Source organism: Antechinus flavipes, chromosome 3, assembly GCF_016432865.1.
Source record: "Antechinus flavipes isolate AdamAnt ecotype Samford, QLD, Australia chromosome 3, AdamAnt_v2, whole genome shotgun sequence".
In the NCBI taxonomy this organism is placed as follows: Eukaryota; Metazoa; Chordata; class Mammalia; order Dasyuromorphia; family Dasyuridae; genus Antechinus; species Antechinus flavipes.
In genome coordinates, this window is record NC_067400.1 from 617,828,525 (window position 1) to 617,847,204 (window position 18,680).

The 18,680-nt window shown below is 42.8% G+C and overlaps 1 protein-coding gene and 1 long non-coding RNA gene across 3 annotated transcripts in view; one reads left to right on the forward strand and one right to left on the reverse strand.

The window, feature by feature from the left end:
- The window catches only part of LOC127557569 (carcinoembryonic antigen-related cell adhesion molecule 3-like), a 272,771-nt gene that overhangs the window by 161,121 nt on the left and 92,970 nt on the right, over positions 1–18,680 (reverse strand). The window lies entirely within an intron of this gene.
- Positions 2,048–5,666, forward strand: LOC127556373 (uncharacterized). Of its 2 annotated transcripts, none has more exons than XR_007952446.1 (2): positions 2,048–2,354; positions 4,451–5,666. It is a non-coding gene; the product is annotated as an uncharacterized LOC127556373 (long non-coding RNA). The 2 variants fall into 2 exon arrangements; XR_007952447.1 differs by having other exon boundaries at positions 2,048–2,328.

Here is an 18,680-nt window from a genome sequence, read left to right on the forward strand (position 1 = left end):
GAAAGGCCTTTGGACATGACTGGGCCAAGACAACATGAATGAAAGAAGCTACAGGTGAAGGGCCTAAGGATGGGGAGGAGGTGATCTTTCATCAAACCAAAGACCTCAGAGACAGACAAGAAGCTTAAAGCCCTGAAAGAATACTAGAAGTTTAAGATATACAAAGATAAGTCTTGGTTTTGCTGAAGTCATCCCTTCAGGTTCAGTAAGGTCTGTTAACTCTACTTGAAGTGTTGTTCTTTTATACTCTCTCACTGGAAATGCAATTTCCTCCCCTGATTCCACATTGATTGGAAATTACAGATTACAGCCTATCCAGGGTGCCTAATTCACCCATGTGAGTGTGAATGGCAAGTTCAAGTTGCAAATGTTCTCACTGAGGCATTTAACTTTGGCTTCTGAGAGGTTTCCACACAACTGAGATGCAGGGCTGGAAATGAAGCAAAGTAGAGCTATCTTCCTCTGAAATGCCAACAAATAATTGTGCTTATTTCACATAGCAGGAAAACTGTACTTAATATTGTGCAAACTAGGCTTTAATAACATATGAGCTGAGAATTACTAGCAGAGTAGGCTGGTTTTTGAAGAGGCAGAAAACCTAGAGGTAAAATTGCCAACATTTGTGGGGTTATTGAAAAAGCAAGGGAGTTGCAGAAAACCATTTCCTTTTGTTTCATTGATGATATTTAAGCCTTTGAGTATGGATCACAATAAATTGTTCCAAGTCCTCAAAGGGATGGGAGTACCAGATTATCCCTCCTTTCATCAAAAAGTGTTTACAATAAGGAGAAGATTCAGATTTTCTAAATGAATTTCTAAATGTCAATGAGGAACCTATATGTGAGTCAAGAACCAATCCAAGTTAGACCCAGTATGAAACAACTGATTGGTTTAAGAGAGTAAAATGAGTGTTTTAAAGTTGTATATTGTCACCTTGCTTATTTAACTTGTATACAAAGTTTGAAATGAAAAATGTCAGGTAAATAAAGAAATAAGAAAGAGAAGCACTTTAAATATTATATTTTTAGAATCAAAGATCATTGCAGGTAGTGACTTTAGTCATTAAATTAAAAAATACTTCCCCTTGGAAGAAAAGCTATGGCAAATCTGTATGGCATATCAAAAAACAAAGTCATCATCTTGATGACAAAGTCATGGTTTTTCCAGTAACAATGTATATCTGTGAGAGTTGGCCTATAAGGAAAGCAGAGCACTGGAAAACTGATGCTTGACCCCTTCAGGATACCTGCCTGATTGTGTAACACCTCAGACAACTCCCACTGCCATCCCTGACATGGGGGGCTCCAGAAGGCAGATGATTACTATTGTTTTTCAGAGACAAAGCTGAAGGATTGCTAGCACTGATTCTCATGAGCTCTTACCACTAGACTCCTATTAGCAGACAGAAAGGCAATTATTGTTAACAAAGGTATTTACTGAGAAGGAATAGTAAAAACATTGCTTCAAACATCTCTTCAAATAGTAAAAATTTTATGTGATTCTCCCACAAATATACCTTCCTTGAAAGACCTGCAAACTTAAAAGAAGCAAAGATAATGGCAGTAAAACATCTACGGGAAGAGTCACTGAAGCTAAAGGGTAGCACTGACCTCCTGAATGTGAAAATCTTTTTTTTCCTTTGGGAAGTATTCCATGATTAGAACTCCATGTCATTAGAGTCCAATCCTGGCATTTCTTTGTGGCATGAGCAGCTATACTCCCTGCAGCTACCATTGTCCTTCTGGGACTAGATTTCTTCACACATCATAGGCAATTCCACAGCCATCAACCATTTCTGTCTCTGGTAGATCAGATGATTCAGTCCATCCTTGAGATCATGTTGTTGAGAGCTAATGATTCCTGGTTCCATGGTATTAGGTACATGGCATGGAAGGGCCAGAGGGCTAGGATATGCTCATTAAGTAAAGACAGAAAAACAGCTCTAAGAAGGTGTTTACCCAGAAATTGATGATTAACTCCTGTAACTTATCAAGGCAACTAGGTGAGGAATAATCCAGATGGGGTTGATATAAGTCATTGCAACCATGCCATGGGGAGGATATATAAGAAGGGAGAGGAAAGCAGGAAGAAGAGAACTGGAGAATTGCAGGAGGAAACTGAGGGGAATTGCAGGAGGGAACTGAGGGGAATTGAAGAAGAGAACTGAGGAGGAATAGGGAAAGAGAACTGTATGGAGGTGAAAGAGAATAGAGAAACATTGGCAATAAATGCTTGCTGTGTTTAACAACATCTGGTGTCCTGGGTGCTCTATGGGGAAAGAACACAGCTAAAGAGAGCTGTGTCGGAGACGTCAGAAGACCTGGTATGGTAAGAGTTCAGTTGAGACACTCTTGGTGAGTAGAGGGACCCTTACAACTGGCGGCCTGAACAGGGACATTCTGCTGGACAGGGGTCCCTGGGAGAAAGTCCTCACAGCCTTACAATTGCAAGAAGTTGGAGGAGTTTAGTAAGATGGGGTAATCTAAGTGGGTCCCCATCATAAACCCAGAGAGAACAAAGTCTAAGCACACCAGATTTATAACTTAGTTAAAGGGCAGGGGATATAAATCCATGTAGAGATTTGTGGACAATTTATAGAGAAGCTCTGGACGTCTTCCCCTTGGTTGGAACATATGGCATTTGATTACAAGACATGGGAAGTGGTGGGCTTGCAAATGGCCTCCTAAAAGAAAGAGGACCCTGAATTTTTAAGAACATTGCCCCTGCAACTTTTTTAACTTTAAGTACAAGGAATTTTTAGAGTTCTCATTCTAGACCTCATAGGTTTTTTATTGAAGAGTAAAGGAAGGAAGGAAGCTCATTATAGGTCAAATGTCCCTTTTTCTTTTACCTTTCCCACCTGTTATTTAGTAGCGAGTTTGCTAGTGGACAAACCTTAATCTTGACATTAGAGCTTCGTGAAAATATGCATGAAGCAAGGTGTTAATTATATGGACCATCTCCATTATGGGTTTTTTGACTAAACGGAATATATAATTCTTTACTTTCATTTTAAATCTATGCTTTTCTCCATAATTTGCTTAATTCTGAGGATGCTTTCCATGTTTTTATGGGAACAGGTTCTTATTCTTCCATTGATGATCAAATAACTTATATCAATGTTTCTTATGCTGATATAGGAGCCTGTGCTATTAGAGTGTGGGGAAAGATTGAGAAGGAAGGAGTAGTACAACAGCAGCTGTCAGCTATTAAGCAAGGGTCACATGAGTCTATCCAAGATTATTCATCCCAGCTGAAAGTTACAGTGAATCGGTTCATTGGCCCTGGGGAACCAGGGAAGGTTATTTTCCAGCAGTTGATAAGAGAGGGAATGAATAAGACTTGTAAGAAGTTAATGCAATCTCTCCCTAAAGATGCACCCTTAATGGAAGTGATTGAAAGATGCAATTAGAAACTATGGCCGGGGTAATTGCTCAAGGGGTAACAGCGGGGATAAGAGGGAGGTTGCAGATTCAAAGAATGTTTCCAGTGTGGCAAGTTGGGACACATGCAAGCACAGTATAAGAAGCCCCTGGCAATGGAAGATAGACCTACATGTTTTGCATGTGGGAAGGTGAGGCACATTGCTAAGTTTTGTAGAAGTAGGAAGAAACAACAGGTGGGAAATGGGCACAGGGGCCCTGCGGGGTCCCCGACTGCATTTCCTGTCTCAACTCAGGAGAAAGTGGCCATTCCCGGGAAAAATCTCACCCCCTTGAGAGAGTACCAGGGAGCTTCTAGCAGCTTCAGGCCAAGAATAAATACCTGGCAGGCATAACAGTCCCAGAAATAGTCCTGCCCCCATTTTCAACAATTGATATTGAGGTAGAAGTTCCAAAGAGGGGGGGATAAATGTTTAATTGTAGGTTTGCCTGCCCCTTCTGTGGTAATAGTTCATACCACTGTTTTATATCCTGAAGAAAATATCGTTTCTGTAACGAACCCACATGCATTGCCTGCTAGGATAGATATCTAGCAGCCAATAGCCCGAGCTATTTCTTTAAGCAATTCGGAACCCCTGTTAGCATTAGTGCAACCTATCTAAGATACAGGGGCACTGCTAACAATCTAATTTGAGGGTATGTTAGATACAAGAGCGGATGTCAATGATCTGGGCAGAGGAATGGCCTCCTTCTTGGCCCATATATAAAGGCCGGGTAGGAGTTAAGGGAGTAGGTAGTCAGCAGTAAGCTTTTCTATCTTGCAACCTGTTAACATGGAGAATAGATGATAAGAAGGTAGGTTTCGTCCTCTGGTTATCACAGGCCTGTCTACATCTTTATGGGGAAGAGATATTATGCAAGATATGGGAGTTACTTTACAAACAAACTAATGGGGGCCATTGTGCAGCTAGCAGTACCTAAGTTGAAACGGATGACTGAGACACCAAATTGGATAGGTCCAGGGACAGTCAGGGTATGGGGTCCAGGGTATGATCTTATTGTTACAGATGAAAATGGATGCAAGCAGTGGGTGCTGACCAGAAGAATCTGCGTCATCAGGGAAGATAAACAAGATTGAATGGAACAAGAAGAGGAGGCAGAAGAAGCCGCAAAGAAGAAGTTCCCAGAACCAGAAACAGAGATGGAAAGGAGAACTGCAATCTCTGCTGGGACTGTTATCTCTTATTGAGTCTCAACACAGGGGCGACAGCACAAAGAAAGTGGAATAACTTTGTGGCACTAGCATAACACCTGGCCGATTAACAGGCACAATGGACCTGGGGGATGATACCAAGACCACTGGTGGTGCAGGTGGTGGGTTGAGGACAAAAGACTCCTGAAATTGCAGTAGAATGATTGGGGGATGAGTTAGTATTACAAAGCTTGTAATCAATACCATGCCATTTTGCTTATCATCTTATATGTGTCACACCTTTGTATGTCCCTAATAATACTTGGGTGAATGTACAGGATCACCTCCACGGAGCTTTGTTAACCACCAATGTGTTTAAGGAATTATTGCTTGATGATGTGATGCATTTTCATCTGTCTGGGTTGCCTTCCTGGTTTTACAGCACTTTGTTTAATCTTTTTTTGTAGTGCTTATGCGCTTGCTATGTCTATTGTTATGCATCAATGTATTGATAAGAAGGATTCTTGTGAGTGCCTTTGCACAATGGCATCTCTGTCCTCAGGTTGCTGTCCATGCCATAGAATTGATTAAGATACTGTCTCACATAGGAGTTGGGAATCACAGACAGCAGACACGGGGTTTGGGTTAAGGACGCTCAGGAGTCCTGGTTATGATGGCGCTCCATACGAGGATGAGCCTTCCCTATGCTTGTGTACTGTGAATGGGGTTTCCCTTTCCTGTGATGTGAGCGGTTCCCGCAAAACAAGAAAAGGGATTTGTTAGGTACATGGCATGGAGGGGCCAGAGGGCTAGGATATGCTCATTAAGTAAAGACAGAAAAGCAGCTCTAAGAAGGAGTTTACCCAGAAATTGATGATTAACTCCTTTTACTTATCAAGGCAATCTAGTTGGGGAATAACGCAAATGGGGCCAATATAAATAATTGTAACCATGCCATGGGGAGGATATATAAGAAGGCAGAGGAAAGCAGGAAGAAGGGAACTGGGGGAGGGAACTGGGAAAGAGAATTGTATGAAGGTGAAAGAGAATAGAGAGACAATGGCAATAAATGCTTGCTGTGTTTAACAACATCTGGTGTCCCGGGTGCCCTGTGGGTAAAGAACACAGCTAAAGAGAGCTGTGCCAGAAACATCCAAAGATCTGGTATGGTAAGAGTTCAGTTGAGACACTCTTGGTGAGTAGAGGGACCTTTACACCATGGGACTTCAGAAGCCTAAGACTATGGGCTCTTTGATGCAGAGAATCACTCCTAATTACAATGCAGATATGGTAGATCATCTATTCCCAAATTCAAGAGGAATGCACGTGGAAGGTTCCAAAAGGATTTTTATGTAAATTAAGGGATAAAGAAGACAGGAAAATATGGTGATGATCAAAATATTGAAGTGCTTGAGGAGAAACAGAGCATGTCTCCAAACTCATGTCAAATGCCTTGTCTTTTGACAGTTCAGTCACATAACTCTGGCTCCTTTCATTCTTCTTAGTCTTTTCTGGACATCTGAGGGCCCCTGGGTCTCTAGAAGCCTTTTCCCCAAATTCAGCTTCTTTCTTTCTCTCCTACTTGGTTTTTTCCCCATTAACTTCAATGTCTCTGCTTTCTTCCCAAGAGATGCTTCTGAACACTTCTTAATGAAGAGACCCAGAAAGATTGCCACAATATCCCTAGGGACTTTCTGTCTTACTTAGGCTTCACGTTTCTTCCAGGGATCTTGTCATAAACATCCACTCTGATGATATCCAATGTGTGGAGATAGAGATAAGAGATATCACAGGCATCCCAAAATAGAGGATGGGGACTAGGAGACCTTTTCCCCTCCAAACATGTCTCTATTTCTTTCCATTATGGCCCTATCTCTGTCCCATCAGCAAGAAGTTCATCCTTAGTCACTATTTTGACCCCCCACCCCCACCACTTTGGTTTCTATATTTCGTATATTAGTATATTCTTCATTCAGCAGAGTGCTATTACCACAGGACTGAATATGATTTGAATATGTTTCTTTCATTGTATGAATGATTTTCTTATTCATTCATTCCTTTATTTATGGGATGAATCATGAAGAATAAGACTGTTTTGCTGTTAAAGAGCTAAAACTCTTTTGGGAAGAAACAATTGACAAAGATAATCAGATACCAAATATATAGAAAAGGAGGACTAGAGAGAGAGCATGAGCAATAGGAAGGAATAGGGCAGGCTCATTTAGGGGTTGGTACTTGAGATGAAGTAGAAAAGTGGGTTGGGATTCCATGAGAAGTGAGGAAAGAACATCTTCCAGTCATGGGACATAACCTGAACAGAGAACCAGGAAGCACAAGTGGAAGATCGTGTCCCTAAAACAATAGAGAAGCTAATTAGATGGAACCTTTGAGTTCAGGAAGGACAAGAAAATGTAATAAATTTGGAAACACTGGATTAAGAGGCATCCAAGAAGCAAGTGGATAAAGAATTGGTTTGGAAGTCAGAGGAGGAGATTTCAATTCTGCCTTTTGACAAACTGTCTTTAATAACCAGAGAAAGTTCCTTTAGCTGTCATTCTTGCAGAGATCTAAGACTATAAGCTGATCACAACTTATCAGCTTGTCACAACTACACTCAAAGAAATGTACAAAGGGTAGTTATACTCTCTTTTCCTGGCAATAGAGAGTCATTGAGTCTTCTTTATGAAGAAACAGGACTTGAGTAAACCTGTGCCCTGATCTATGTTTGCCAGCTATGTGGAGGGGAGGGGAATCCCTGGAGCTTAGGATACCAATAAAGAAGCTATTATAGAGTTTCAGAGTTGAGTTGATGATACCTTGAATTAGAGTAATGTTGTGTTGGAGAGAAGAGATGGGAGTCTTGGAGAAAGAACACTTGGTATCTCATTTCTAGGAAGTTTTCCTAACATCAAGTTTCTTTTTTTGTTTGTTTGTTTTTCCAGTCTTTTGATTGTTTTCACTCTCTCTCTTTTTTAAAATAGCCTTTTATTTACAAGTTATATGCATGGATAATTTTACAGCATTGACAACTGCCAAACCTTTTGTTTCAATTTTTCCCCTCCTTCCCCTGATCCCCTCCCCTAGATGGCAGGATGACCAATACATGTTAAATATATTAAAGTATAAATTAAGTACAAAATAAGTATACATGTCCAAACCATTATTTTGTTGTACAAAAAGAATCAGACTCTGAAATATTATACAATTAGCCTGTAAAGGAAATAAAAAATGCAGACAGGCAAAAATATAGGGATTGGGAATTCAATGTAATAAATGGTTCTTGTCATCTTCCAGAGTTCTTTCGCTGAGTGTAGCTGGTTCAGTTCATTACTGCTCCATTGGAACTGATTTGGTTCATCTTATTGCTGAAGATGGCCAGGTCCATCAGAATTGATCATCATATAGTATTGTTGTTGAAGTACATAATGATCTCCTGGCCCTGCTCATTTTACTCAGCATCAGTTCATGTAAGTCTCTCCAGGCCTTTCTGAAATCATCCTGTTGGTCATTTCTTACCAAACAATAATATTCCATAATATTCATATACTACAATTTATTCAGCCATTCTCCAATTGATGGGCATCCACTCAGTTTCCAGTCTCTGGCCACTACAAAGAGGGCTGCCACAAACATTCTTGCAATACAGGTCCCTTTCCCTTCTTTAAGATCTCTTTGGGATATAAGCCCAGTAGAAACACTGCTGGATCAAAGAATAGGCACAGTTTGATAACTTTTTGAGCATAGTTCTAAATTGCTCTCCAGACTTAACATCAAGTTTCAATTGATCTCTCCAAATCCCATACCTTGGTCACTATTGTGCCCTGTGAGTCTAAGGAAGGCAAATCCACTCCATGGAAGACCCAAGGCCAGTAGGTGAAGAGAAGGCAAAAGAAGTTTCAGGAATGGGAAAAAACCTGAGAAAATGGCCAGGGAAGAAATTCTAGAGTCTCTCATCTATGGTCTGAAGTTCTAAGATTTAATAAAATTCAGATCTTTGGTTCTAAGAGCTGGCCTTCTAGAGTTTGAGTATAGATGGAGCTGATCTTAACATCTCACTCATTTCTGAATCTGGGAGAGAACAGAGAAGCTCAAGGAGGGCAAGGAATGTGGCATTTTGGTACAATGTTTGATTCTGTTTACTCATCATGGCAAGGAGGTGACCCAGAAGTCCTAAAAGCTGGGCTACTGAGATGATCATTCTTGGAAGGATTTTTTTATGTCTGGAGAGGCCATCCTCAGTTGATTGATCATTGGGGGATGATATCTCTGATCGTGGCATTCCTAAGTGAAAACAAAAACACAAAATGATTCATTTAGTGCATAAGAACCATTGACATTTGAGCAGTGATTTAAAAACAAAGCTATTGAGATGAAAGGAGTAGGCCAGCTACTCCAGCCCTCTCTCTACACATGAGTAAATTGTGACATAGGGATATTTCCTTGGGGTCACACAGGGTTTAAGTGCCCAGTCAGAACAGGAGCAAAGTAGTGGAAAAGGAAGGGGAGTGTGGAGAGTCCCCATTACTAGGCCTTGCACTCTTAGTCCTCCTAATATTAAGGCCTTTGATAATACCTAGTCAGTGTACAAGTTAATAAATACTATTTAAGATGAAATGAATGGAGAACTTAGGACATGAATTCCTGCCAGCTATGCACAGACTAAGCAAGTGTGAATGCCTGGCAAAGCACAGCTTGGGACCTTGCAAACCATGCACAGTCTAAGTAGGTGTGATTACCTGGGAAGGCACAGTTCACACAAAGCAATTTGTACTGAAAAGTAGGAGTTTGGGAAAGGGAGCTAGATCAGGTCCAGAAGAGGGTACAAGGTGCAGAAAACCATGCTGATATCCTTCTCCCATTCAGAGAGACAGACTATAAGGAAAGGCAATTAGAGGAAGCATCATTTTACCTTCCAGTTTTTCTGAAGTAAATATAGATGAGGGTCGTAATGAGAATTATTCCAGCTAAGCTTCCAATCACAATGCCAGTGATGACCCCTCCAGACAGTGAGGAGCTACTTCCTCCCATAGACTGTGCTGTGATGGACAGAGAAAAGAAAAGGAACCTTTAGTGTTTTTGAGAAGTCTCCACCATGAAGTGCCTAGCACTTGTTCGCAGTGCTTGGTACTCTGTATATTCTTAATAATTGCTTATTGATTGATGAAGGAAACAACTTTTGTTCCTCAGAGTTTGGTTTTCTTCTGGCTGGGGCACATTATGTGCTGTCTCACAAACAACTAGTTAACCAGAATATTATATGTTCAACAAACTCTATATAGACAATCTCTGAACTCATGATTTCTCCCCCATGTTGTGCCAACTTCTCTATTTCAGTAGATGTCACCACATACCTCCCAGTCATCAACCAATGGGACACATTTTTGATTTTCCCTCTTCTTTCAACCTTATAGCCTGCCTTCCTTAATAAGCCTGAGCACCTGCTCCTGGCCCCCACTTTTGACCAACCCCCAAAACTTTGTCTCTGAAGGAAGAGAGAGAACACTTACCAATCATCTTAACTGTGATGCTTTTAGAGACTGACAATTTGGTCACCTTGTTCTGTGCCAAACATGTATACTTTCCCAAATTTTCCCAAGTTACATTTTTGATGACATAGGTATTATTAGAGAAGTCAGGGATCTTGGTGCCATTGAGTTGCCATATATACTGGGCAGGTGGGTAAGACTCAACACGGCACTCTAATATCAGTGGGTCATTGAATTTGATCTCAATCTCTCCTTTCTTGGAGTTTGGTACAAATGCGATGTTGTCTGGTCCATCTGTGTAAAGAAGAGAAGAGAAGAGATGAGATATGAGTCACTGCTGGGGAAAGGCCTGGAGAAGGAAGACCCTCAAAGTCACTCACAGTTCACACGCAGGATAAAGGGGTCACTTCTGCTGAAACTGATTGGATTCCGGATTTCACACTGATAGGACCCAGTGTCCTCCCTCTTCACAGACAGGATGGTGAGGGTCTGGTTCTTCATGGACAGCTTCATCTTCTCATTGAGAATCAGGGGCTTTTCATTGAAGAACCACAGAATGTCCACTCCCTTGTCTTTTGTGCCACATGTGAAGACCAAAATGTCTTTCTCTATTACTTTGGTTCTGTTGACCATGAGGTTAGGTTTGGTTGTTTTTTCTATAGAGAGAAAAAGAGCTGTGTGAGTGATAGGCTTGTGGTTTCATGGGGTCATGTCTTCCTGAGAAAAAAACCAGCCAAAGCCCAAGCCCAACCATTTATATTATAGACATACAGGGATGGTCCATGGGTAAGGAGATGCCCCTGGTTCAGGGGTTATGCTAATAAGGAAGGTGAGGGGGAAGCCCAGGGAAGAGAGTGCTGCATTTTGAGTTATCCCTTCTCTGAGACAGGTTTTGGGACATGCATAATCTAATGACCAAGTTGGAAATGGGAGTAGGGAACAGGATCGATGAAGTGCCTCCTACATGCCTGGCATGTGTGTGCTATATAAATGTTATTATCCTCATTATTACGATTATTGTTATTGGCAAGCACTGTATGAAATGCTATATTATCTAATTTCATTCTCTCCTGTCCATTCTCCATTAATTACTCCTGTCCACTAACAGCTCTATTTCCTTTATTTTCATGTTCTTAACTGGAGCTGCTTTACCAGGAATTGAGGGACTGAAAAGGAACTTTGGATTCCTCAAATTTGTACACATACAAGTTGTTTGGACAAAATCACAAATGAACTAGAGATGTGATAATGGTGACATTAAACTCAATTTTGAGTTTATTTTACTGATCCATTCAGTCTTGATGAGTTACATATCACCCAGATATATTTGATTTTCTCCTTTGCTAATTATTAGGCTTTAGGAGTTTCCTACTAAATACTAGGTAACTTTGGGTTTCCAGCCTAGCATTCAAGATTTTTCACAAAATACTCTAATTTCTCTAATACTTCTAGTGATTATGAGTTATCCACTCAGACTGCATTGTTTTATATTCCACACTCAGACACATACTCTGCTTTCCCTTCTCTCAACCCTGACTCAAGATATTTCTCCAATGAAAAAGAATATTCTCCCTTTTGACTTGTTGAACTCCAAATCCATTAAAACACAAGTCAAATGGTAACTCTTCTATGAAACCTGACTTGATTTTTGACCAGTTGCCCAGCTGAGAGTTCTCCTACAAGATTTTATTTTGTAGCCATGGTCTATGTATGCATTTCAGTTAATGTTGTGTATCAATTAGATGTCTCTGGGGTCTGGTCCTTCTACTACATTGGAAGGTTCCTCAAAATGGTAATGGAGTTTTAGGTAAATGTGGTATTTCCCTCTGGGCCTAGCACAGTGTTCTGCAGAAAGTTTGCATATAAATGTGTACTGAATGAGGAATGAACCTATACTGTACATCACCCTTTCTAAGATTATTATAGGAGACAAGAAGAAGAGTCTCCATTTTTACCAAAGCACAAATAGCAGTTAATGAATGGACATTCACTCCCAGGCTGACCACATTTCTGGGAATCAGATACTTCATTTACATGTCCTCTATTAATTCATTGTGAAAGCCTGCCTTCCTTAATAAGCCTGAGCACCTGCTCCTGGCCCCCACCTTTGACCAACCCCCAAAACTTTGTCTCTGAAGGAAGAGAGAGAACACTTACCAAACACCTTAACTGTGATGCTCTTAGAGACTGACAATTTGGTCACCTTGTTCTTTGCCAAACATGTATACTTTCCTGAATTTTCCCAAGTTACATTTTTGATGACATAGGTATTATTAGAGAAGTCAGGGATCTTGGTGCCATTGATTTGCCATATATACTGGGCAGGTGGGTAAGACTCAACATGGCACTCTAACATCAGTGGGCCATTGAATTTGACCGCAATCTCTTCTTTCTTGGGCTTTGGTACAAACGTGATATTATCTGGTCCATCTGTGTAGAGAAGAAAAGAGAAGAGATAAGATGTGAGTCAGTCATAGAATAAGGCCTGGAGAGGGAGGACATCAGAGTCACTCACAGTTCACACGCAGGATAAAGGGGTCACTTCTGTTGAAATTCATTGGATTCCAGATTTCACATTCATAGGCCCCAGCATCCTCCCTCTTCACAGACAAGATGGTGAGGGTCTGGTTATTCGTGGACAGCTTCATCCTCTCATTGAATATCAGGGGCTTTTTATCAAAGAACCACAAAATGTCCACTGCCACCTGTTTTGTGCCACATGTGAAGACCAAAGTGTCATTCTCTATGATGTTGGTTCTGTTGGCCATGAGGTTAGGTTTGGTTGTTATTTCTATGGAGAGAAAAAGAGAGCTGTGTGAGTGATTGGCTTGTGGCTTCATGAGGTCATGTCTTTCTGACAAAAAACCACCCAAAGCCCAAGCCCAAGCATTTTCATTATAGACATACAGGGGTGGTCCATGGGTAAGGAGATGCCCCCTGGTTCAGGGGTTATACTAATAAGAAAAGTGAGGAGGAAGCCCAGGGGAGGGAATGCTGGGTCCTGAGTTATCCCCTGTCTGAGACTGGTTTTGGGATATACATAATATAATGACTAAGTTGGAAATGGGAGTACAGAAGAACATTGATCAAGTACCTGCTACATGCCTGGCATGTGGTATGTATTATATAAATATTATTATTCTCATTATTATGATTATTGTTATTGGCAAGCACTGTGTGAAATGCTGTATTATCTAATTTCATCCTTTCAAGGACCTTGGGAGGTAGGGGCTACTATTATTAAGACTACATTTGAACTCTAGTTCTTTCTTAATCCAGGCCCATTGCCTTCTCTATCCATTAAGGCTTCTTCCTTCCCTTCATCAATCATCCCATCCTAATGCAGGAATTCTTAACATGAGATGTTTTTAAAAAAAAGTTTTGATAACTATTTCAGTAGAACTATTTCCTTTGAATTCCTATGGATTTTATTTTCTATATTTAAAAGCATCCTTCTGAGAAGGAATCACTGGAATCTACCAGCCTGACTGTCTAGGGCTCCCTGGAGAAAAAGAAAAGGGAAGCATCTTTGCTTTCTTCATTCTTGGAACAGAAGTTTTTGCAAGGATCAATGTTGAAAAATTACCCATGCATACGTTTTATCAATAAAATGCTATAATAAAAAAAGAGAATATAAGAAAAAGAGAATATAAGAAAAAAAAAGAAAAGAAAAAAGAAAAGCTATAATAAAAAAAGAAATTAAAAAAAAGAAAATAGAGTTTCTGAGAGTCTAGATGGCTTGTACAAGGGTCTATTGGATAATAAATAGACCTGGGAAAGGAACCCAGATATTCCTCCTCAGAAGCTGAGCTCCCTTCAGCACATCTCATATTCTCTCTGCATGATTCTCTTTCAATAGATGCAGGAATGGTTGGCAGAGGGACAGCAGTGAGTGCAGAGGCACTTTGCTTTGAGTACCCCCTTCCTCAGTTGCCTTCAGGGGGTTCTGAGGAGGCCCCTAAAGTGCTTCCCCAGCAGACATAGGCATCTACCTGCTTCTTTCAAAATGAAAGTCCCTCTGAAGGTTGGGCTCTGTGTGAATGGTGATGGCAGTGCTCCCTTCCACAAACCTCCCCTGGGAGAGCTGCAGACAACATCTGCTGAGAAGACCTAGAACATCAATAAGCCCTGCTTGTGGCAGAAGGAGCTGGTGCTCCCATGGAGACCCTGCATATTGTAGCCTTATGCACTGTCCCAATCAAAAGAGATGAAATTTGTAAAGAGATTAGTATGGTGTCTGATACACAGTGGGCTCTTCTAAATGCTTCTTCCCTTCCTATTTCCCCAGTCCAGCTTTTGTTCCATAGGAAACAGACAGATGCAAAGATGAGTTTTTCTGTCTCAGCAGAGATACTTTGAGTTCTCCTCCCCATCTTCTGCATTTCCATGAAAAGGGGACCAGAGCCAGCCCCAGGACCTTTTCATAGGTTACATTCTAACTAAGGCTAGAATCTCTTATGTGGCCTCAAAGACCGCAGGTCCAGGGGCAATCAAAGAAACAGTGGCCCAGACGTTGGTAAGGGGAGGGACAGAACAGAAAAATAACAGCATCATCACCACCACCAACAGCAACTATTCACATCCCTTTTGTATCTGAAATATAAAAAGAACTTTCTCCATACAGAATTCTGGGATATGGGAGGTGAAAGATTATCCAATTGTTCAGATGAAGAATCTAAGTCTCAGGAACCAAGAAGGACACCTGAGGGTGCACAGGGGATGGAAAGCAGAGTCAAGATTCTAGCTCCAGTTTCCTGAGTCTGAGCTCAGAGCCCCTTCCACCACAACACATAGTGCCTTGGTACCCAGGAGGGCAGAACGTCACTTCTCTTTGCTTTTGCTAGAGAAAGTCAACAAAAGGCAGACACAAAGCCGAGGGCCTGCAGCTGCTCACCAGAGACTGTGATATTGATGTCTTTACTCCTAGACAAGCCAGTGACAGAGTTAGATGCATTACAGGTTTAGATTCCAGTGTGATTCAGAGACACATTAGCAATAGAGAGCTTGGATGAGGATGTCATCTGAATTCCATTGATAAGCCAAGTGAATTGGGGAGGTGGGTTAGACTCAGCAGATCAATTCAACTTAATAGTTGCCCCTACAGAGTAGTGAAGGGCTCTGGGAAAAATCATGGGGGCATGCAGGCCATCTGAACCAAAGAGAATGATTCATTTGAAATAAAGGCAGAGGGGAGGGGGTTTTCCTATTCTGTAACCCATTACCAGGGACCACTGTATCACCCTGACTCTTGTCCGAACTGAAAAATTCACAGCTCATCCTCCACTTTACAACTTTGAACCTGAGGTCCCTGAACTTGAAAGGTCTTAAGGCCTTCTCTTGCTCATTGCTGCCCTATTCCATCACAAATGAAAAGGCATGATATGGCCAGTCTGGGCTCCCTAAAACAAAGAGCAATGGCCATCTCAAGGATTTGATCTTTAGCACTCAAGATCAGTGACTGGATGGGCATGACCTCTGGGAACACACCCCCAGGTTATGAACATGCATCATGCAGAAAGAGAATTTACTCATGGGTAATATTCAGTGTGAATTCACTCTCACTGTAACTAATTGGGTTCTGGATTTCACACTTATAGGGTCCTTGGTCTTCCCTTGTGAAGATTATGGTGAATGTCCTGTTATCCGGGGACAGCACTGTCCTGTCAACAGCTGGGGAGCTTTGGGTTATGAACCATTGGTGTGTGACATCTTGAGACTCAGACTGGCATTGAAACCATGTCTCAGAAAGTTATCAACTGTATGACTCATTAGCAAGCCATTTAAGGTCTCCCTGTCTCAATTTCCTCACCTGTAAAATGGGATAATAGTGTTCACCTCACAGTAGTTGGGAGGATGAAATATGACCATCTATGTAAAAGCTCTTTGTAAAATTGTACAGAAATGAGCTATTCCATGTTTATAGGGAGGTAGGTCCCAGTAAATGGGCTTGGACTCGAGGGGCAGAGGGGGACAACAAGGCTTGGAAGAAGTGCTTTCTGCTCAGTATTCTGAGCAATTCTGACAGGAGCTATAGATGAAGGGTCATGGGAGAGAGGAGCAGGACACGGGCCATTGGAGACAAGACATTGCTCACTACCCACTGTGGGTCATAGTGGAAATAGTCACAGATTTGGAGTCAGAGGGTCCTGAATTCCATTCCTTCCTCTCTATGTGACTTTAGCCATGCACTTTGCTCTCCTGAGCCTCAGTCTGACTGTGTGACTCTGGCCAAATCACTCATTCTCTGTTTCTTTTTCCTCACTTACAAACACAGCACCTCCATCCCAGGGTCCTTGTGAGAATCAGATGAAATATGATGCCCAGAGCCTCCGGAACACCTTCTGGCTCCACATAATGACAGCCTATTTCCCAGCAGGAAAGTTCTCCTTGTCAGGAGCCCCAAGGACCTCTTTGTCCCCACTGTAATCTGGACATGAGCTCTCCTGGGCCCAGTGGTCTCCAGACCCAGCAATGCTCCCCCCACCCCAGTAGATTTTTAACTGTCTTAGGGAAGGTGAGCTTCAGGAACATGTTGCATGCCTCAGGAAGAACCACAAGGGGCCAGGTGCCCCTCCAAGTCCTCAGGGCCCTTTTTAGTTTCATAGTGTGGTCTGGGAAACCTGGGAGGAAGCAGGAAGTTAAGTTATCTCCCCATAATAACAGCTTAGGGCCTCAGAATCTGGGGACCTCTGACCTCTCCAGTGTTCCTAGTGACCCAGGATCACACAGATCTGGGCTGGAGGGGCTCTTGCCTCTTTGGCCCACATTATGGGGAAGGGGAACTCATGCTCTGTATTCTCTCTGCTCCCTTAGAGTAGCTTCTCATCCCAGACTGAGAGAGGGAATAGGAGAGAGACATGGCCCATGGGAAGGGCAGCACTTACCATACACTGCTAAATGTCCTTGTGCAAAGATTATGCCGCCTTGAGAATCAACAATGGTTACATGGTAGTCGTCAGTGTCATTGAGGGTGAGGTGAGGGATGAACAGGGAGCCGCTGGGGAGCACCTTCTGCCGGATGCCTGCAGGGTGTTGCTCTCCAGTTCTAACTGTGTAGGTAGCAATCATTTGGCCAGATATTCCTGCTGTTCTGAACCAAGAGGAGGAGACAACCTGGCCTGTGTAGCCCTGGAGTTCCAAGGTGACGTTGTGGTTCACTATCCCATAGGGAGGATTTAGAACAATAGTGACTCGAGCAGACATTGGCTGGATCCAGCAGCTGAGGATGGAGGCTGAGAGGGGAGGAAGGAGGCAGAGGTCAGCAGGGTCTCCCAGCCCTCCTGAGAGACCAAGGCCACTGAGCTGTCCCTGACATAAGGGTGGGGGCTGCTCAGCCTGACTCAGGGTCTGCTGGGAGCTCAGTGGGGTGTGTGGGGAGGGATTCCTGGGTCTGCACATCCTGTGAAGGCCCCAGCCTCTGCAGAGAATTGGAGCCTTTGGGACATAACACTTTTTCGGCTCCCTCCCCGGGCTTGATTTAGAACAGATCTGCCAGTGTGCCAGGCAAGGCAATGGAGGCAGAAAGGAACCAACAAAATATTGTAGCGAGGACAAAAACCAGACTTTAGAGATTCCTGAAGCCAGTGCTCTCAATTTACAATGAAAGAAACTGAGGCCCAGATAAGATGAGACATCTGACTGATATGAAATAGGAAAGGGCAAAGGCAGCATTTGAACTCCTGGTCCCAAATCCATGAAGGATCTTTTCACTGAATCCTGGGTACATTTTAAGGGTGATATTTTGGCTCCCAAGCCTCACTGGGAGCTCGGTGGTTTTCCAGGTAAACCCAAATTAAGAGTCTAGGTAACCTGACCATGGTCACGCAGCCAGTACATATGAGAGCTGGGATCCACACCCAGGCCTCCTTTGACTGGAAAGCTTTCCTTCTCCCCTTCAAAGGTGGCTCTGTGCCAGCACTGGACATTGCCCCGCATCTCAGGGATTGTGAGTACATAGACATGAATTGTCCCTGCTATGCTATTTTCCTCCTGCCTCTGGTTAGGAAAGACTCCTTGGTCAAGTCTTTGATAATGACTAACCCAGAAGCCCTAATACTGGTCCCTTTCTCCCTTCTCCCCCACCCCTGGGCTCCTGCAGAGCTGGTGTCTCACCTGTGATCAGGAGCCTCCTCCAGGGACTGAGTGCCTTGCACTGAGGTTCTGAAGGGCTCTCCATGGGTCTGTGCTGTGGCTGTGTCACCCCGTCTCCTTCCCAGGAATCTCTCTGCTTTCCTGAGCTGTGTCTTCCCCCTACAGGCTCAAGGGCAGACCCTGGAGATGTCCCTGCTGCTGTCCAGGCTAAGGCTGTCCCTGGGGACAACTCAGAGCTGGGTCTCTTGGTCTCCTCTTTCTCTGGAAGACTGAGGTCTCTCTCTTCAGAGCTGGAGCTCTTTTATCTGCCTGGATCACAAAACCCCCCCAGGGCAGGAACTTAGCCTCTGACTTTCTCCTCCTTCCTCCCTATTCTCTCCTCCCTTCTCTCTCCTCTTCTTTCTTCCCCTCCCAGCTGCTGTGATTTCCTTCCACTCAGGGGAACCCCTTACCTGCACAGATCTCCCCCCCCACCAATGTCCATGGAGAAGTGGTTCTGTCCTCCAGAGAAACATGTAGTGACTCAAT